This window comes from Saccopteryx bilineata, chromosome 2 (genome assembly GCF_036850765.1).
Source record: "Saccopteryx bilineata isolate mSacBil1 chromosome 2, mSacBil1_pri_phased_curated, whole genome shotgun sequence".
In the NCBI taxonomy this organism is placed as follows: Eukaryota; Metazoa; Chordata; class Mammalia; order Chiroptera; family Emballonuridae; genus Saccopteryx; species Saccopteryx bilineata.
Genome location: NC_089491.1, coordinates 318,730,841 through 318,747,784, shown reverse-complemented (window position 1 = coordinate 318,747,784; position 16,944 = coordinate 318,730,841). Strand labels below are relative to the sequence as shown.

The 16,944-nt window shown below is 36.6% G+C and overlaps 1 protein-coding gene across 1 annotated transcript in view; it reads left to right on the top strand.

The window, feature by feature from the left end:
• The window catches only part of BMT2 (base methyltransferase of 25S rRNA 2 homolog), a 182,805-nt gene that overhangs the window by 138,523 nt on the left and 27,338 nt on the right, over window positions 1–16,944 (top strand). The window lies entirely within an intron of this gene.

Genomic DNA, 16,944 nt, shown 5'->3' with positions numbered 1-16,944 from the left:
TATAAAAATGAAGTGGATTATATTAAAAGTGCTAAGAATGGTTTGCTAAATCAATGTTAAAAGCCAAGTCTTCAGTTGGAGTCAGAATTTCTGTTTTAACAATATTTTTGCTCTTCCTTCAAGAAATGAATTTAGGGAGTGACATGCTATTTACAGTGACTCTCAGAAATGTTCTTTTTTTTTCCTCAAAAAGATAAGAGGTGGAAATTATGTATTTTTCCCCTTCTCTTACTTCAGACCAGCAGGGATAATAAATAAGACCTAGATCAGGGGTCCCCAAACTTTTTACACAGGGGGCCAGTTCACTGTCCCTCAGACCGTTGGAGGGCTGGACTATAAAAAAAAACTATGGGCCCTGACCGGTTGGCTCAGTGGTAGAGCGTCGGCCTGGCATGCAGAAGTCCCAGGTTCGATTCCCGGCCAGGGCACACAGGAGAAGCGCCCATCTGCTTCTCCACCCCTCCCCCTCTCCTTCCTCTCTGTCTCTCTCTTTCCCTCCCACAGCCAAGGCTCCATTGGAGCAAAGTTTGCCCAGGCACTGGGGATGGCTCCATGGCCTCTGCCTCAGGCGCTAGACTGGCTCTGGTTGCGACAGAGCGATGCCCCAGATGGGCAGAGCAGCGCCCCCTGGTGGGTGTGCCGGGTGGATCCCAGTCGGGTGCATGCAGGAGTCTGACTGCCTCCCCGTTTCCAGCTTCAGAAAAATACAAAAAAAAAAACCTATGAACAAATCCCTATGCACACTGCACATGTCTTATTTTTAAGTAAAAAAACAAAATGGGAACAAATACAATATTTAAAATAAAGAACAAGTAAATTTAAATCAACAAACTGACCAATGTTTCTTTTTTTTTTCTTTCTTTTTTTTTTTTTTTTTTTTTTTTTTTTTTTCATTTTTCTGAAGCTGGAAACAGGGAGAGACAGTCAGACAGACTCCCGCATGCGCCCTACGGGGATCCACCCAGCACACCCACCAGGGGCGGTGCTCTGCCCCCCAGGGGGCGATGCTCTGCCCATCCTGGGCGTCGCCATATTGCGACCAGAGCCACTCTAGCGCCTGAGGCAGAGGCCACAAAGCCATGCCCAGCGCCTGGGCCATCTTTGCTCCAATGGAGCCTTGGCTGCGGGAGGGGAAGAGAGAGACAGAGAGGAAAGCGCGGCGGAGGGGTGGAGAAGCAAATGGGCGCTTCTCCTATGTGCCCTGGCCGGGAATCGAACCCGGGTCCTCCGCACGCTAGGCCGACGCTCTACTGCTGAGCCAACCGGCCAGGGCCTGACCAGTATTTCAATGGAAACTATGGGCCTGCTTTTGGCTAATGATATGGTCAATGTGCTCCTCTCACTGGCCACCAATGAAAGAGGTGCCTCTTCTGGAAGTACAGCGGGGGCTGGATAAATGGCCTCAAGGGGAGGCAGTTTGGGGACCCCTGGCCTAGATTATAGATTTCAATCATTTTAACCTTAGAGCCTTTTCTTCGGAGAAAACATTTTATAGTCTGGTCAAACGGTATAGAAGCTATTGCCTCCCAGATGCTCCTGTATCTGCCTTTGTTGGGCCTTGAATGAACTTTATAAAATACCTATCTCTGTAGAGAGTACTTTGAAAAACCACTGTTTTAAACTTCACACTTGGATAAATGTAGCCAAGTTTTTTTATGTAATGGCCAAAAAAATTTTACTTAGAGTTTATAGCTCTCTTTTAATATGTCCAAGAAGTTCAAGGTGCTGTTCTTTATACTGGCAGTATACCAGTCAGGAAATTATGTAGGAAATAAAATCCTATATATCCTTATTAAACTACTTAACCATCAGATTGTAATTGAGACGGAAAGAGTAAAGAAGTATGATCTTATAATTTAACTGTTTTGGAGAGGAGAACAAAGACAATATTGAGTAAAAAACAACTTTCCATTTAAATTTTCTATGCTATTTGAATAGTCTATGCATTTTTACATATAATAAGGTTTTTTCTTAACACTTTTGTGTAAAGAAGGAAAAATTGTCAAGTGAAATTAGAAAGAAGACTGAATTTCTAAGTTTTAAAAATATTTTATATAATACAATTTTAAGATTCTCTGAATAAATTTAAAAAACCATTTACTAAGGAATATAAATGAACATTTCAAAGAGTCACTAAAATATAGAGGAAGCATAACAAACTTCTTAACCAAATTTTGTTTTCTAACAGTATTGCAGTTAGTTGTCCTTCAGAAAGTCATTTGCTTCCTGACTAGCCTCTTATATAGATTTTCCTTATTAGAAGAGACTAATTTTTCCAAATGTCATACCAACATTAGTAAATTCAGCCATTCCTTTTGTTTCTTATAAAGTATAATGACAGCCTAGTGCACATTAAGAAAAATGTGTTCAAATGCCCCAGAATGATCTCCAGTAAATATAAACATTTCAACAGTGCTGCCCTAAAACACAATTTTTTTTTTTTTTTTGTATTTTTCTGAAGCTGGAAACGGAGAGAGATAGTCAGACAGACTCCCGCATGCGCCCGACCGGGATCCACCCGGCATACCCACCAGGGGGCGATGCTCTGCCCCTCCAGGGCGTCACTCTGTTGCGACCAGAGCCACTCTAGCGCCTGGGGCAGAGGCCAAGGAGCCATCCCCAGCGCCTGGGCCATCTTTGCTCCAATGGAGCCTTGCTGCGGGAAGGGAAGAGAGAGACAGAGGGGAAGGAGAGGGGGAGGGGTAGAGAAGCAGATGGGCACTTCTCCTGTGTGCTCTGGCCGGGAATCGAACCCGGGACTTCTGCACACCAGGCCGACGCTCTACCACTGAGCCAACCAGCCAGGGCTCAAAACACAAAATTTATTAACACTGTTTAATGAAGTTTCAGTGTCTGTACCACATTCCTTTTGAACATTCTTAACAGTGGTAAATTGTTGTGGTTTAATTTGATGTTAATGTTTGGAGAACTGTTTCAGTAGAAAATGATATGGCTGTTATAAGCTCCACGTTGCTATGGAAAGAGGGATGAAGCATGAAAAGTATAACCTGAGAATGGCTATCTAAATGTTATTAAGCATCTTGGAAGAAAATTTAAATTGCATATCCTAATGAAGAATGCTAAACATTAACTCAGAGATGGGTTCACAAATATTACTTAATATTTTTAGTTTGTATCCTATATATGTAAATACTGAGTATTATTCTAAACTGATTAAAAAATAATTATACTTCAATAGTAGAGTCAAGGGATACAGGAATTTATTTTAGTGATTGGACTCTAGAATTTTGGGGAGGCAACTGTAGCAGCTTTCTGGAAAGGAGGTAAATAAAAGAATATCTATCTGCTTGGTAACTTTTCTGTTCCCATAAATACAAGCTGTGCTTCTTAAAACTGAAATCATTGAGATATCTTTTCATATTTAAAGTAAATCTTTGCTTAAGCTAGTTTAAGTGATTTTTCTCTTCTTGCAACTAAACTAGGCCAAAGACAATGATTCTGTAAACCCTTGTCTTTATCATCACTGCCTACACGTGAAAATTCAGATGACTCAAGAGGATTCTGTGAACCATCCTATATCGTATCAAATTGTGATTTGTATGTGATACATACTTTGCTTTCTAAGTGGAAAGGGTCATAGATTTCATCAGATGTTCAAAGAAGTCTGTTTATTATCATTGGATCTCACAGTCCCATGATCATGCCGATTTTTATCCTATATGTGGCACATTGAAAATGGTGCCCTTTAGACTTTGCTGCTGTTAGATATAAATTAACAATCTAACAAAATTTTTTCATAGAATTTGGCCCTTGAGAAAATTTACTAGGTAGTAATATTGTTTCCTATTAAGTCTTAATTTTTGTTCATTGGAGTATGTCTAGCCGGAAGTTGATAAAGAAAGGTTTGAACTGGGTAAGAGAGTGGTATTTTACTCCATCAAGAACCGATCCAAAATTTTAGAATTAGAATGGACATTACAGCTCATCTCCTCGAAGCTTTTCATTTTACAAATGAGGAAACAGATAAAAAAAAAGGATAAGTAAAATATATAAGGTCACTTGGTAGTGAAGCACAAGTAAAGATCAAGTTCTGTTGGTTATCTGTCTCCAGGCCCTTTTTATTGTACCAAACTTTTGTGATGTGTTGTCAATTCATTTAATGTTTTTACAACACTATGAGGAAGGTGTTACTACAGTTCTCATTTTAGTGACTGTTTTCTGTTTTGGGGGGGAAATTACATTGTGAATGTTCTATTAAAACATTTTTACAAGTCATTTTGAAAAATACTGCCATGTATAGATAGATCTGTGCTTATTCATGACAGTGAAGTTATATTCCTTCCCACCTAGGGATCAATGGAAAGGGCCATTTTTTTATTTAATGAGAGGAGGGGAGGCAGAAACAGACTTTGTCATACACTCCGGCCAGGATCCACCCAGCAAGCCCATTAGGGGGCTATGCTCTGCCCATCTGGGGCATTGCTCTGCTGCTCACCAACCGAGCTCTTCTTAGCACCTGAGGCAGAGGCCATGGAATGACCCTCAGCATCCAGTGCATAAGGCCAACTTGCTCCAATTGAGCCATGGCTATTGGAGTGGAAGAGAGAGAAGTGAGAGAGAGAGGGATGGAGAAGCAAATGAGCACTTCACCTGTGTGCCCTGACCAGAAACTTAACCCGGGATATCTACACGCCAGGCTGATGATGCTCTACCAATGAGCAAACCAACCACGGCCAGAGGCTTACTTTTTGTGTATTTGCATTTTTGTTTTTAAAACTCAAAGTGAGTTTTAAAACGATGTTAAGGGCAGAAAGACTAAAAAAGTGTCATGGACTAAAGGAAAATAACTTGAATACAGTTAGATCAGTGACTGGACAGCATTTCAAAAAACACTTGATGTGTTTCAGAAATACTGTGGAAAGTTCACACCTACTTGAAAACATATACTTCTACATTTACTGTGCTTCTAACTAAAAGACAGTCATCCACCTTAGTAATTCTCTCCTTTATTCTCTGGTCTCTCCTCCCCATTTTCTCCTGGGAAAAGCTTGCTTATCCTATAGGTCCCAGCTATGGGTTTCCCTTTTGTTCCACCATTATTCTACTTATGTAACATCTTCTATGCAACCATTGTGTTGTTTTTTCTTGTTGTATATTTGCACGTGTGTCTTCTTCTTAACTAGACTTAATCCCTTGTGTATTGGAGGCAGATAGGTATAAGTATTTTATATTTGTCATAGTATAGATATGTACACATTGAAAGCTATTGTTTAATGATACTAAAGGTACTGAATTTTTATAGAAGAGTTAATAATTTCAAATTAAAATGACTTCTAAGACTAAACAGTCTTAACTACAAATTTATGATTATAGCTATTTAATATAAACTTTTAAATATTGCCTTTCAAAATCTAATCTTATTTTTCACTTCAGAACTTGAGCAGTTTCCAGGTTAATTGGCAGCTCTATATTTTGACATAAAAAATTAGAACCTATAATCTGACAAAGATTTTGTTTTGTTTTGTTGTGAGTGAAAGCTACCCTGAAATGTGGTTTGTATATAAGATATTGAAAATTTCTAATCCTTCAACTTCAGTGAGAAAGAGTAGTTACTTGGCATTGTTCAGGAAAAAATCAAAATTCTGTTTTACTGTTTAAGTATTTTTTTGTTAAATGATTTATTCTTACATTGTGAATACCAATTTTTTGAATTCCAGATAACACCACATTAGTGATCATTTAACGTGCATATGAAAGGAGATTTTCCCCAAAATAAATTTGTATTAATGATAATTTGCATAAATAGTAGTAATGTTTGTTGTTGAATTATGAAGTAGTGATTCTTCAAATACAGAAATATTGATGTCAGGATTTAGTCTTTTATCAATAAAAGTCATCTAGATGTGACAGTAGATCTCATAAGATTGATTTATTTTGGACTATGTGACAACAAATCGCCTAAGAATTTATTAAGGATCAATCTGAGAGAGACCAGGATAGTTCTACATAGTATTAATATAAAAATTGTTTATTTTTCTTGCAGAAAAAAATTGAAGTATAGTGATCAAATTGAGAAAACCAGGTAATTCATATTAGTCGTATCAGTATTGAGTGTTTTAACAATTTTGTTGCAGGAAAAGTTGAGAAGTCACATATTCCAAAAAGGGTATTAGCACCTTATAAAACATGCAGTTTTTAAAATATAATATATATTGTGAATGAGGAAAATAAGATATATGAAGATTAAGATGAACCCAAAGGTGAGGTTAATATAAACTGTACCTACTGAGGATTGTTGTATACTTGTTAGAAGTGAGCCACAGATGTAGCTTATCATCACAATGCATTCCCTAGAAAGGATATGCTATATTCCTTCAAAATATTTTTTTTCCACTTGACAGCTTTTGTCTAAGTGAAATGAACCTGTCAAATTTTAATTCATCTGACACTTAACCTTAGTAGGTCTATAAAGAGAATTCAGAGTTTATGGGCTTGAATTAGGAAAAAAATTCATCTTTATTTTTATTAACTTTTTTTTAATTGAATTTCTTGGGACGACATTGATTCACAAAACCATGCACGTTTCAAGTGTACAACACAATAAAACATCACCTGCACACTGCATCATGTACCTTCTGTCCCAAGCAAAGTCTCTTTCTGTCCCCATTTTCCTCTGTTCTAATTAAAATGTGGCATTTCCTTCTTTTAGGGATGTAGGTAACAAAATCCAGTATCTATGACTCTCGCTTATAGGAATCATGGATGTTATAGTTTCTGTATATAAAAATACTGTCATCACTACTTAGAAATTATCTTAGTTATTAGATTCATTGCTAGATCTTCATTATTTAATGTGTTACTAAAGAAACACCTATTACGCCTGACCAGGCGGTGGCGCAGTGGATAGAGCGTCGGACTGGGATGCCGAGGACCAGATTCGAGACCTCGAGGTTGCCAGCTTGAGTGCGGGCTCATCTGGTTTGAGCAAAATATCACCAGCTTGGACCCAAGGTTGCTGGCTCGAGCAAGGGGTTACTCCATCTGCTGAAGGCCCACGGTCAAGGCACATATGAGAAAGCAATCAATGAACAGCTAAGGTGTCACAATGTGCAACGAAAAACTAATGATTGATGCCTCTCATCTCTCCGTTCCTGTCTGTCTGTCCTTGTCTATCCCTCTCTCTCTGACTCTCTCTCTCTCTCTGTCTCTGTAAAAAAAAAAGAAGAAAGAAAGAAACACCTATTACTATATCATGATGTTTTAAAATACTAGTTTGATCATTGGATTTTTTATATCATTTTAGTATATTTCTTTGTAATTAAGTTTATTTATACATTTGAAAATGTTATTTTGAAAAGGATCCATACACTTCGCCCAGACTGCCAAACAAGGTTTATGGTCCAAAAGTATATATTTAAGAATCTCTGACTTAGAGGAAGAAACTGCATATGGTTGTGTGATGGTAGGTTCTTCCTTTCTGAACTCATATTTCTTCAATAATTGTGTTACTGGAACAAGCCAGGTTTGAGTTGCCCAGTGCTGCAGAGCCAATCACAGAGATGAGGACCAAGTGGAATATGAGTGTCTTTAATCAAATTGCAGGCAACCTGAGAAGGCAGGGAATTTCATGTCTAAAGGACTGTTTTAACATTCTCATAGTGCTTACTCTTTATAGGGTTCAGGCTGTTAGTAATGGTTCAAGGGGCAAAGTCTATGCAGTTAGTCACATAGAAAAGGCAGCAGCAAGGTGTTCTGTTCTTGAGATAACGGACCATCTGTCTTTGCATTCCTCCCAGACAGATGGTTCAGACTGGCTGTCTCCTTTCTCAATCTTTGAGCTCTTCCCTGAGCACTTTCCAGGGCTGGGCTTCTCCCAGATGCTTGCTCCCAAAGATGTTTCCCAGGCTCTCCTACAAAGATAAACTTCTCACTGCATTTCAGTGGTGCAGTGAATAGTCAGACTGGGACATGGAGGAGCCAGGTTCAAAACCCCAAGGTTGCCAGCTTGAGCGCAGGTTCATCTGGTTTGAGCAAGGCTCATCAGCTTGACCCAAGGTCACTGGCTTGAGCAAAGGGGTCACTTGGTCTGCTATAGCCCTCCCCCCACCGTCAAGGCACATATGAGAAAGTAATCAATGAAAAACTAAGGTGCCACAACAAAGAATTGATGTTTCTCATCTCTCTCCCTTCCTGTCTGTCTGTCCCTATCTGTCCCTCTCTCTGTCTCTATCACACACACAAAAAGAACAATAAACATGCATTTATAGGTAGCACCTCGTGTGTTATTACAATTAGCACTACTGTGTACCGTAATTTTTAATTTTTTAATAATTTAATGAAGAATTGGTTCTGAGGTTAAATTTCCTTATTATTTATATTGCCCATATTAATGGTTAAGTGAAGTCTGCCTGTTATGATCACCCCAGGTTGGCCCTCTGGCCTTTTGATGAAGAAACTTTAGAGTCATTTAGCAAATTATTCAGAGCCAATTTGCACTTAGTACACCAAATGTATTTACAAACATTATTGTTCACTTTCATATTAGTGACAATAAAATAACAGTATTTCTATTGTTTATTTAAATATTCTCTTATTAGTGTTGTCTCTGTTGTCACAAGCTGATTTTATGCCAAAACTTAGATTAAGTTAATCTTATCTGTTTATATATTCTACATTAAAAGTTAACTAGAATATGGCTAGGGGGATATTCAAACTAATTTCTCAAATTTAAAAACATTTTAAAATTTTGCATAAATCATAAAAATACCAAAGAACTGATACATCGCAAATGCCAGTGCTGATGGGAACTCAAAATGGTAGGCAGAGCACAAAGGTTTTTTTTGCCTTGTCCAAGCCGGCAAACTTGAACTTTGGTGTTTTTACTTCACTGATAGAGTTAAAGCTCCAAAGAGTTACCGTATTTTCCCATGTATAAAATGCTCCCATTTATAAGACACACTGTAATTTGGGGGCCCGAAATTTGGAAAAACATGTATTATATAAATATAAAGTTATTAAACTCAAGTTTTTTTTTTGTTTTTGTTTTTTGTTGTATTTTTCCAAAGTTAGAAGCAGGGAGGCAGTCAGACAGACTCCTGCATGCGCCCGACCAGGGTCTACCCGGCACGCCCACCAGAGGGCATTGCTATGTTGCCACAGGAGCCATTCTAGCACCTGAGGCAGAGGCCAGGGAGCTGTCCTCAGCATCGGGCCTACTTTACTCCAGTGGAGCCTTGGCTGTGGGAGGGCAAGAGAGAGACAGCAAGGAAGGAGAGGGGAAGGTGGAGAAGCAGAGGGGCTCTTCTCCTATGTGCCTTGACCGGGAATCAAACCTATGACTTCCACATGCTGGGCTGATGCTCCATCACTGAGCGAACCGGCCAGGGCTGAACTGAAGTTTTATTCATCATAAAATTCATACAACTCATCACTGTCAAAAAAATTTTCAGGAAAAGGTGAGTCTTATACATTTGGAAATACGGTATTCTCTCAATTTAAGGTTGAACTAGAGTAAATCTACCCCTTTCATCCAGAGCATGATAGACCATGAAAAGATGAAACTGTAAGGTATCCCAAGCAAAAACTAATAGTCCAAATTCATTCATATCATCAGGTTGGTCCAAAAAACTTAAAACCCATATTTATTTAGTTGAAAGGGGTCCTACAGTGCTGGATCCCAGGTTGCCTGAAAGTAGTATAAATGAATGCATCTGCTTTAAAAATCTTTGTAAATCATTATGAATAGCTTATAGTAAAAGATAATTACTAAGCATGAATGGAAACAAGGTACCATGATCTAAAGCCAGTAGTCAGCAAGGATAGATCTAGAAAGATCTCAGCCTACACAGACCCCAAATACTAAAATTATGAGTCACAGTACATAAACTTTTTTAAAAAAAGAAATTGCTTGAAATTTTCTGCAGGAACTAGAGACTTTAGGGAAAGTCAAAAATTTTAAATAGAATTACTAGAAAGAAAAAATGAAATTAAATAATTCAGCATAAATTGAAGAGGAAATTATTGAACATTAAATGAAATAATCCAGAATGCCACATGCAAACAAGAAAATACAATATTAATTAAAATGGTGAAGACAGAGAAGATAAAATGAGAAGTTCTGCTTTTTGGAGTTTCAGAAGAAGAAGAAGGAATGGGAAAGCAAGCCCTTACTAAAAGAAATTCCAAAGATATATTTTAGGCAGAAGGAGAAGATTCCATACAGAAAGTTAGAGGGGAAAGAAGGAAGGGGAAACCAAAGAAAAAAGAAAAGAAAGGAAAAGAGGGAAGGGGAAGAAGGAAGGGAAGGGAAGGTAAAGGGTAAAAAGAACCACAAACGTTTATAAACAGTATACTAATATGACTCCTGTAGTAACAGGATTTTGTGTTGTCACGCACTCGTATGGTCTAGTAGAATGCTAAGGTTATTCAATAATCAAATATACATTTTTTAAAAGACTAAATATTTTCATCAGTAAAATGGAAAAAAATAAATTTTTAAAATTTAAAAGGAAAACGTAAAACTAGCTCTCAACCTTGGCTAAACAATACATCGATGTAGGGAACTATTAAAAATCCTTATGCCCAGACTCCATCCCACAGCAATTAAATCAGAATATCTGAGTGATTTTAAAGCTCCCAAGGTGATTCTAAAGAAAGTATGGAGGAGGGAGAAAAGAAACATAGAAAAACAGATAGAGCAGAGAGTACAAAGTAAGATAATAGATATAAATCAAAATATGTCATTAAATCACATTAAAAGTAAAAATTATCTAAATACTCTAGTTAAATAATTGTCAGACTGGATTTAAAAATTCTCTTTGTGCTTCTGATGAGAGATATATCCAAAACATAAAACTTTGGAATAAATATCACTTCTAGAAATAAAAGAGATTTTTCATAATGATAAAAAGTGTGACTTGATAGAAAAATAAAACAATGTTTAAATTTGTATGACATATAAAGCAAAAACTGACAAAACATGTCTGTAGTACTTTTGGAGAGAACTGTTTTTTCCCAAATATTATAGTTTGAATAAGTATAAATATTTCCCTTAGATACCATAGGTCAGTGGTGACTTTATATACCATAACTAGTACCTACTATATATTCATACATAAAACAAATAATTTTATGAAAACGATAATATATCAGAACCAAATTAAATCCTTCACAATAATGGAAGGTTGATTTAACACTACACAATTAGTGAGTATACTCTACCACATAAAAAGATTTTAAAAAGTCATATCTGAAGAGCTGAGTAGAATGCATTTGATAAAATCTAACAAGTTTATGCTAAAAGTTTTTAAAAAGCACTAGCAAAGTATAAAAGGAACTTTTAAAACTTCAACAAGGGTAGTATACAAAACCTTCGATAGTCATACATATAGTGTGTGTGTGTGTATCAGGTCTACTGGAAAGTTCTGTCCGTTTCTATCACAAATTTCGACACGTAAGCACAAGTTTATTTGGCGCATGTGTGCCTCTCTATTTTTATCACTTCATGTATACATACTGACATAGCAAATTAACTAAAACAAGGTTGATTCAGGTTAGTCTTATGTGTGAAGCGATAGTGTGCCCATGACTACTGAAAGGTTCATTTACACCACTGTAATTTATACGAATTTCAACAAGGAAGAAAAGCTACAGAAGCATGTAGAAATTTATTGAAAATGTTTGGTGAAGGTACAGTTTCTGATAGGACATGCAGAAGATGGTTCGAAAAATTCAAAACAGGTGATTTCGACCTTTCTGATAAGCCAGGTTCTGGGCGACCATCTTTGATCAATGACGATGTTGTTAAGACCATGTTGGAGCAAGATCCTTTTCTGACAACATCGGAGATCGCAGAAAGGCTTAATTCAGCTCAGCAAACCATTTCGGACCATATTCGGAAGATAGGATTGGTGTGGAAATATTCAAGATGGGTGTCACATGAATTAAGTCAGAAGAATTTGGAGGATCAAGTCGTCATATGCACATCTCTGCTTGCTCGGAACAAAATGGAGTTCTTCTTGAGCCGGATGATAACTGGGGATGAAAAGTGGATTACCTTCGAAAACATTGTAAGGAAAAGGGCATATTGTGAACCCGAAAAACCTAGCCCTTCCACCTCTAAACCAGATTTGACTCTGAATAAGAGAATGTTGTGTATATGGTGGGACATTTGAGGACCAATACATTATGAGCTTTTAAAACCGAACGAAAAGCTCAAGTATTGTCAGCAACTGGATAATTTAAAGACAGCAGTCCAAGAAAAGAGGCTGGCGATGTTCAATAGGAAGAACATCATACTGCACCATGATAATGCCAGGCCACATGCTGCTTTGGGGACTCGTCAAAAAATTGCAGAACTAGGATGGGAAATTCTGTCACATCTACCATATTCCCCAGACTTAGCACCCTCCAACTATCACTTGTTTTTGTCCTTACAAAATTTTTTGAAGGGCCAAAAATTCAAAAATGAAGAAGATATCAAACAAGCACTGGTTCAGTTTTTCACATCAAAAGATAAAACATTTTTTAAAAATGGGATATACAAATTGCCCTCTCGCTGGCAAGAAATCATTAATAATAATGGCAATTATATTATTTAATAAAGTTTATTGACAGTAAGAAAAATTTGTATTTTGTTTTATTCCAAAAATGGACAGAACTTTCCGGTAGACCGTGTGTGTGTGTGTGTGTGTGTGTGTGTGTGTGTGTGTGTCAGAGACAGAGACAGAGACAGAGAGGGACAGATAGGGACAGACAGACAGGAAGGGAGAAAGATGAAAAGCATCAGTTCTCAGTTCTTTGGTGTGGCACCTTAGTTATTCATTGATTGCTTTCCCATATATGACTTGACGGGGCGGGTGGGGGGTCTACTGCAGATCAAGTGACCCCTTGCTCAAGCCAGCAACCTTGGGCTTCAGCTGGTAAGCCTTGCTCAAACCAGAGGAGCCTGCGCTCAAGCTGGCAACCTCAGGGCTTCAAGCCTGGGTCCTCTGTGGCCCAGTTCAACGTTCTATCTACTGCATCACTGCCCGGTCAGGCTCAACAGTCATATTTCATGATGAAACACTGGAATGTTTCCTCTGAGAGTAGGGACAAAATAGCAGTGACTACATATATTCTGTTGAACATTGTATTAGTACTAGGCAAAGCCGTGAGACAAAATACCATATTTTATAGATTGTATACTTAATATATCTAGATTAGAATACCCAGGTAAGTAATTAAAGTAATAGGAACTTAGTAAAGTTGTTGGATATAAAATCATTCTATAAAAATCAATTGCATTTCTGTAACCAACAATGAAAAATGAAAATTTGATAACAGCCTGACCTGTGGTGGCGCAGTGGATAAAATGTCAATCTGGAACGCTGAGGTTACTAATTCAAAACCCCGGACTGCCTAGTCAATGCACAGATGGGAGTTGATGCTTCCTGCTCCTCCTCCTTCTCTCTTTCTCCTCCTTCTCTAAAAATGAATACATATAAAATCTAATAATAAATAAATAAAAGTTAAAAAATAAAGAAAAAGAAATTTTAATAACAAAGTTTATCCAGAGTGGAAAAACAGTAATAGCATAAAAATGACATATAAATATAAAGCCAACAAAAGATATGTCACCATTTCAGAGAAAATGATATAGCTGTTGGGAGATGATGAAAAAAATCTTAATAAATAATTATGTTATATCTGTGGATTAGAAAATTTAGTATTGTAAAGATATTCTCCTCGAATGGTCTTTAGACTCACTGCCACTGTAATCAAAATCCTAATGGGATGTGTTAAGTACTACCATACAGCGATGTAGTTAACTAAAGAAACACAAATGACTCTCACAAACAATATTTAATAAAAAATGTCACAAAAGCAAATATATAGTGTGTAAAACTAAGCTATTATTTAGACATTCAGTCATAAATAGTAAGACTATAAAAGGACATCTTTATCATTTAAATGAGGTGGTAGCTACTATTACTGAAAAGGGGAAGGGATGTCATCAGGGATGCTTCCAGAGTGCAGGTAGTGATTCATTTCTTGGCGTGGGTGGTAATTATTTTGTTTACTTTGTAATTAGTCTTTAAACTGTAAATATATACTTGGTGCAAATAAAAAAATTTAGGAGCTAAACCAAAGAATTTGAAAAGCACTAAGTATATTACAAAGAATTAATGTAATATTATTAGGGTCCATGATACAGTGGCCCCTCATCTATCACGGAGGTTAGGTTCCAGAAACCCTCTGTGATAGATGAAAATCCGTGAAGTAGCAACCTTATATTTATTATTTATATATATAGAACACAGTGCTCTGGTTGTTTGCCTCCCATCCATCAGCCAATAGTGTGCTGTGTACAATCTCACGTGGGCAAACTAGCTCAGCTGGAAGGGGCTGTAGCTGCGTTTTCCATACGTGCAAGTCTTTGTCTACTCTTCTGCTGTATGCTATGTATTTTATTTTGATTTAATATTATTTTAATGTTTTAATATTTTTTTCATTTTGTTTCCAATTTTTTAGGCTAGAAAGTGCTTATTTTACTGCAAAAAATAATTAAAGTAATAAATATATAAAAATACCTATACAGTGGTACCTTGAGATACGAATTTAATTCATTCTGTAACCGAGCTCGTAAGTCAGTCAACTCCTATATCAAACTGCTGTTACTGGACCCATGCGCCAACGCGCCAACTAGCAGCAGCTTTCTGAATCACGACTTGTATCTTGGTATTTTGTTCAGATCTCAAACAAAAATACGGACCAAGTCACAGCTCGTATCTAAAAAAATTTGTATGTTAGTCGTTCGTATCTCAAAGTACCACTATATACTGCAAAATCCCACGATATAGTGAAAAATATGCAATACAAAATTAGATACATACAATTTAAAAATCCATGATACAATGAGACTGTGAAGTGAAACGTAATATGGCAGAGGACAACTGTATTTTTATAAGATGCACTTTTTAAAATAAAGACTGTCAGAAAATTTGTGCTAACCAGTTTCTAGTGTAGAATTTAGTGTGAAGCAAATTCTGCTTTTACTATGCTCAGGAAGATCATTAGAGGATAAATCACAAAAAATATTTAATTTGTAAAATGATATTAACAACTAGCAATAATATTTAGCACCTTTTGAACATTTACCATGTATTAGATATTGGGTCAAGCATTATGAATACATTATTTTATCCTATAAACAACTCTTAAGTGTGGGTACCATTATTGTCCCTGTATTACAAATAAAGGACAGACTCAGGTTTTAGACTTAGTGTCTCTGATGCCAGAACTCTTATTTTTAATCATAGCCACAAGTAAGGATTAGAATGACAAGCTATTAGTATATATAATATTACGTATTGTTATAGATTCTCATTTATCCTAACAGTTTACAATTTGGACATTCAGATATGTATTAATTCAGCAATGAATGTCAGCTACATGCCAGACATTTCTATGTCCCCTATCCATAACTGGATTTTTTGCTCTGTTTAACAACTTGGAACCAATGCCACAGAATTTGTATCCCTCTTTCTTCACTGGAATGAATGTTCTGTTATATTTCAAGTACCACTAAATTTAATATCACTTTACAGGAGATTATTTGTTATAGGCATCACACATACAAATAATAGTCTGCTTCCTGATTGGCTGCAGTGCAGAAAATTATGTCTTGATTCCCAGGAGCAGCTCTTTTCACTGGGAGAGTTTCTAGCTATTCCTTGCAAGAACTGACATTCATCTTGAGTTGTTGTATACATACAGAAAATGGAGCCTGTCTTTCATGAAATGCTGTTTCCTTATACCTTCATATACCCTTTTCAGAGGAGTTCTTGAATAAAATTTTATTGACAAAAGTATTTTAATTGGCTTATATTGTTTTTCTGGTACTGTATAATGACATGTACTGTATCAGACAGGTCCTGTATAGTTTATTCAAATGGTGATTCTGGTCATTTCTATAAAATGTTGGGGCATTAACATTTGATTAAGAATATAACCCCTATTTATTGCATACGTTTGGGAGGGAAAAATAACTTTATATTATTTTGACTTAGTACCCTTTTCAGGAGCTTAACCTACTGTCTGTAGGTTAGCACCTCCCTAATGTACCCTACAGTAATTATGTTAGCCAGTGTATATGGAAGAAAAGTTTAACAGGTTCTCTCTGCTAAATCTTTAGACTTAGAGGAACCAAGATTCTGTTTTTACCCAATTATTTTCCTACATTTTCTTTCCTTTATTTTTCCAGCATCCACTCATAATTGTTTTAAAGAAAATGATCTTGCCTAGCCTGTGGTGGTGCAGTAGATAAAGTGTTGATCTGAAATGCTGAGGCCACTAGTTCAAAACACTGGGCTTACCCAGTCAAGGCACATACGACAAGCAGTCAGTGAACAACTAAAGTGAAGCAACTCTGAGTTGATACTTTTTGCCCCACCCCCCATAAAATCAATAAATAAAACCTTTTAAAAAATTATCTTAATATCAGTGAAATGGCATATGTCTGAAGTGGATTTTTATTATTGCTGTATTGTCTGAATTAGAACTGTAGGCTTCAGACAGTTCTCCTTCATCCTTGATGCTATGTCGATCTATATTAGTTTAATTTGGCTAACTTTTTAATATATTGTTATTTCTGGTTTTGTTTACCTTTTTTTTCCTACATGAGAGCTCTTAAATAAAAATAAAACAAATTTACAACTTAAAAAACACTTCTCTTTATACTTTTGTTTTTGGTCCTTTTAAAGTCATCAGAACAAAGTTAAGTATAAAGACATTGTTATATTGACTACTGAGAATTGATTTGTGAATGCATTCTTTCATCTACAAAGATAGTTTTCCATGTGTGGTCTTGGGATCTGAAAACCTTCCACCATCTCTGTTGGGGAGGTATTATTTTCAGAGTAACAGTAAAATGTTAATTGCCTTTTTTACTTATTCTCTCATGAGGGTAGAGTTTAGTTTTCTAGAGATGACGGAACAGCTTGA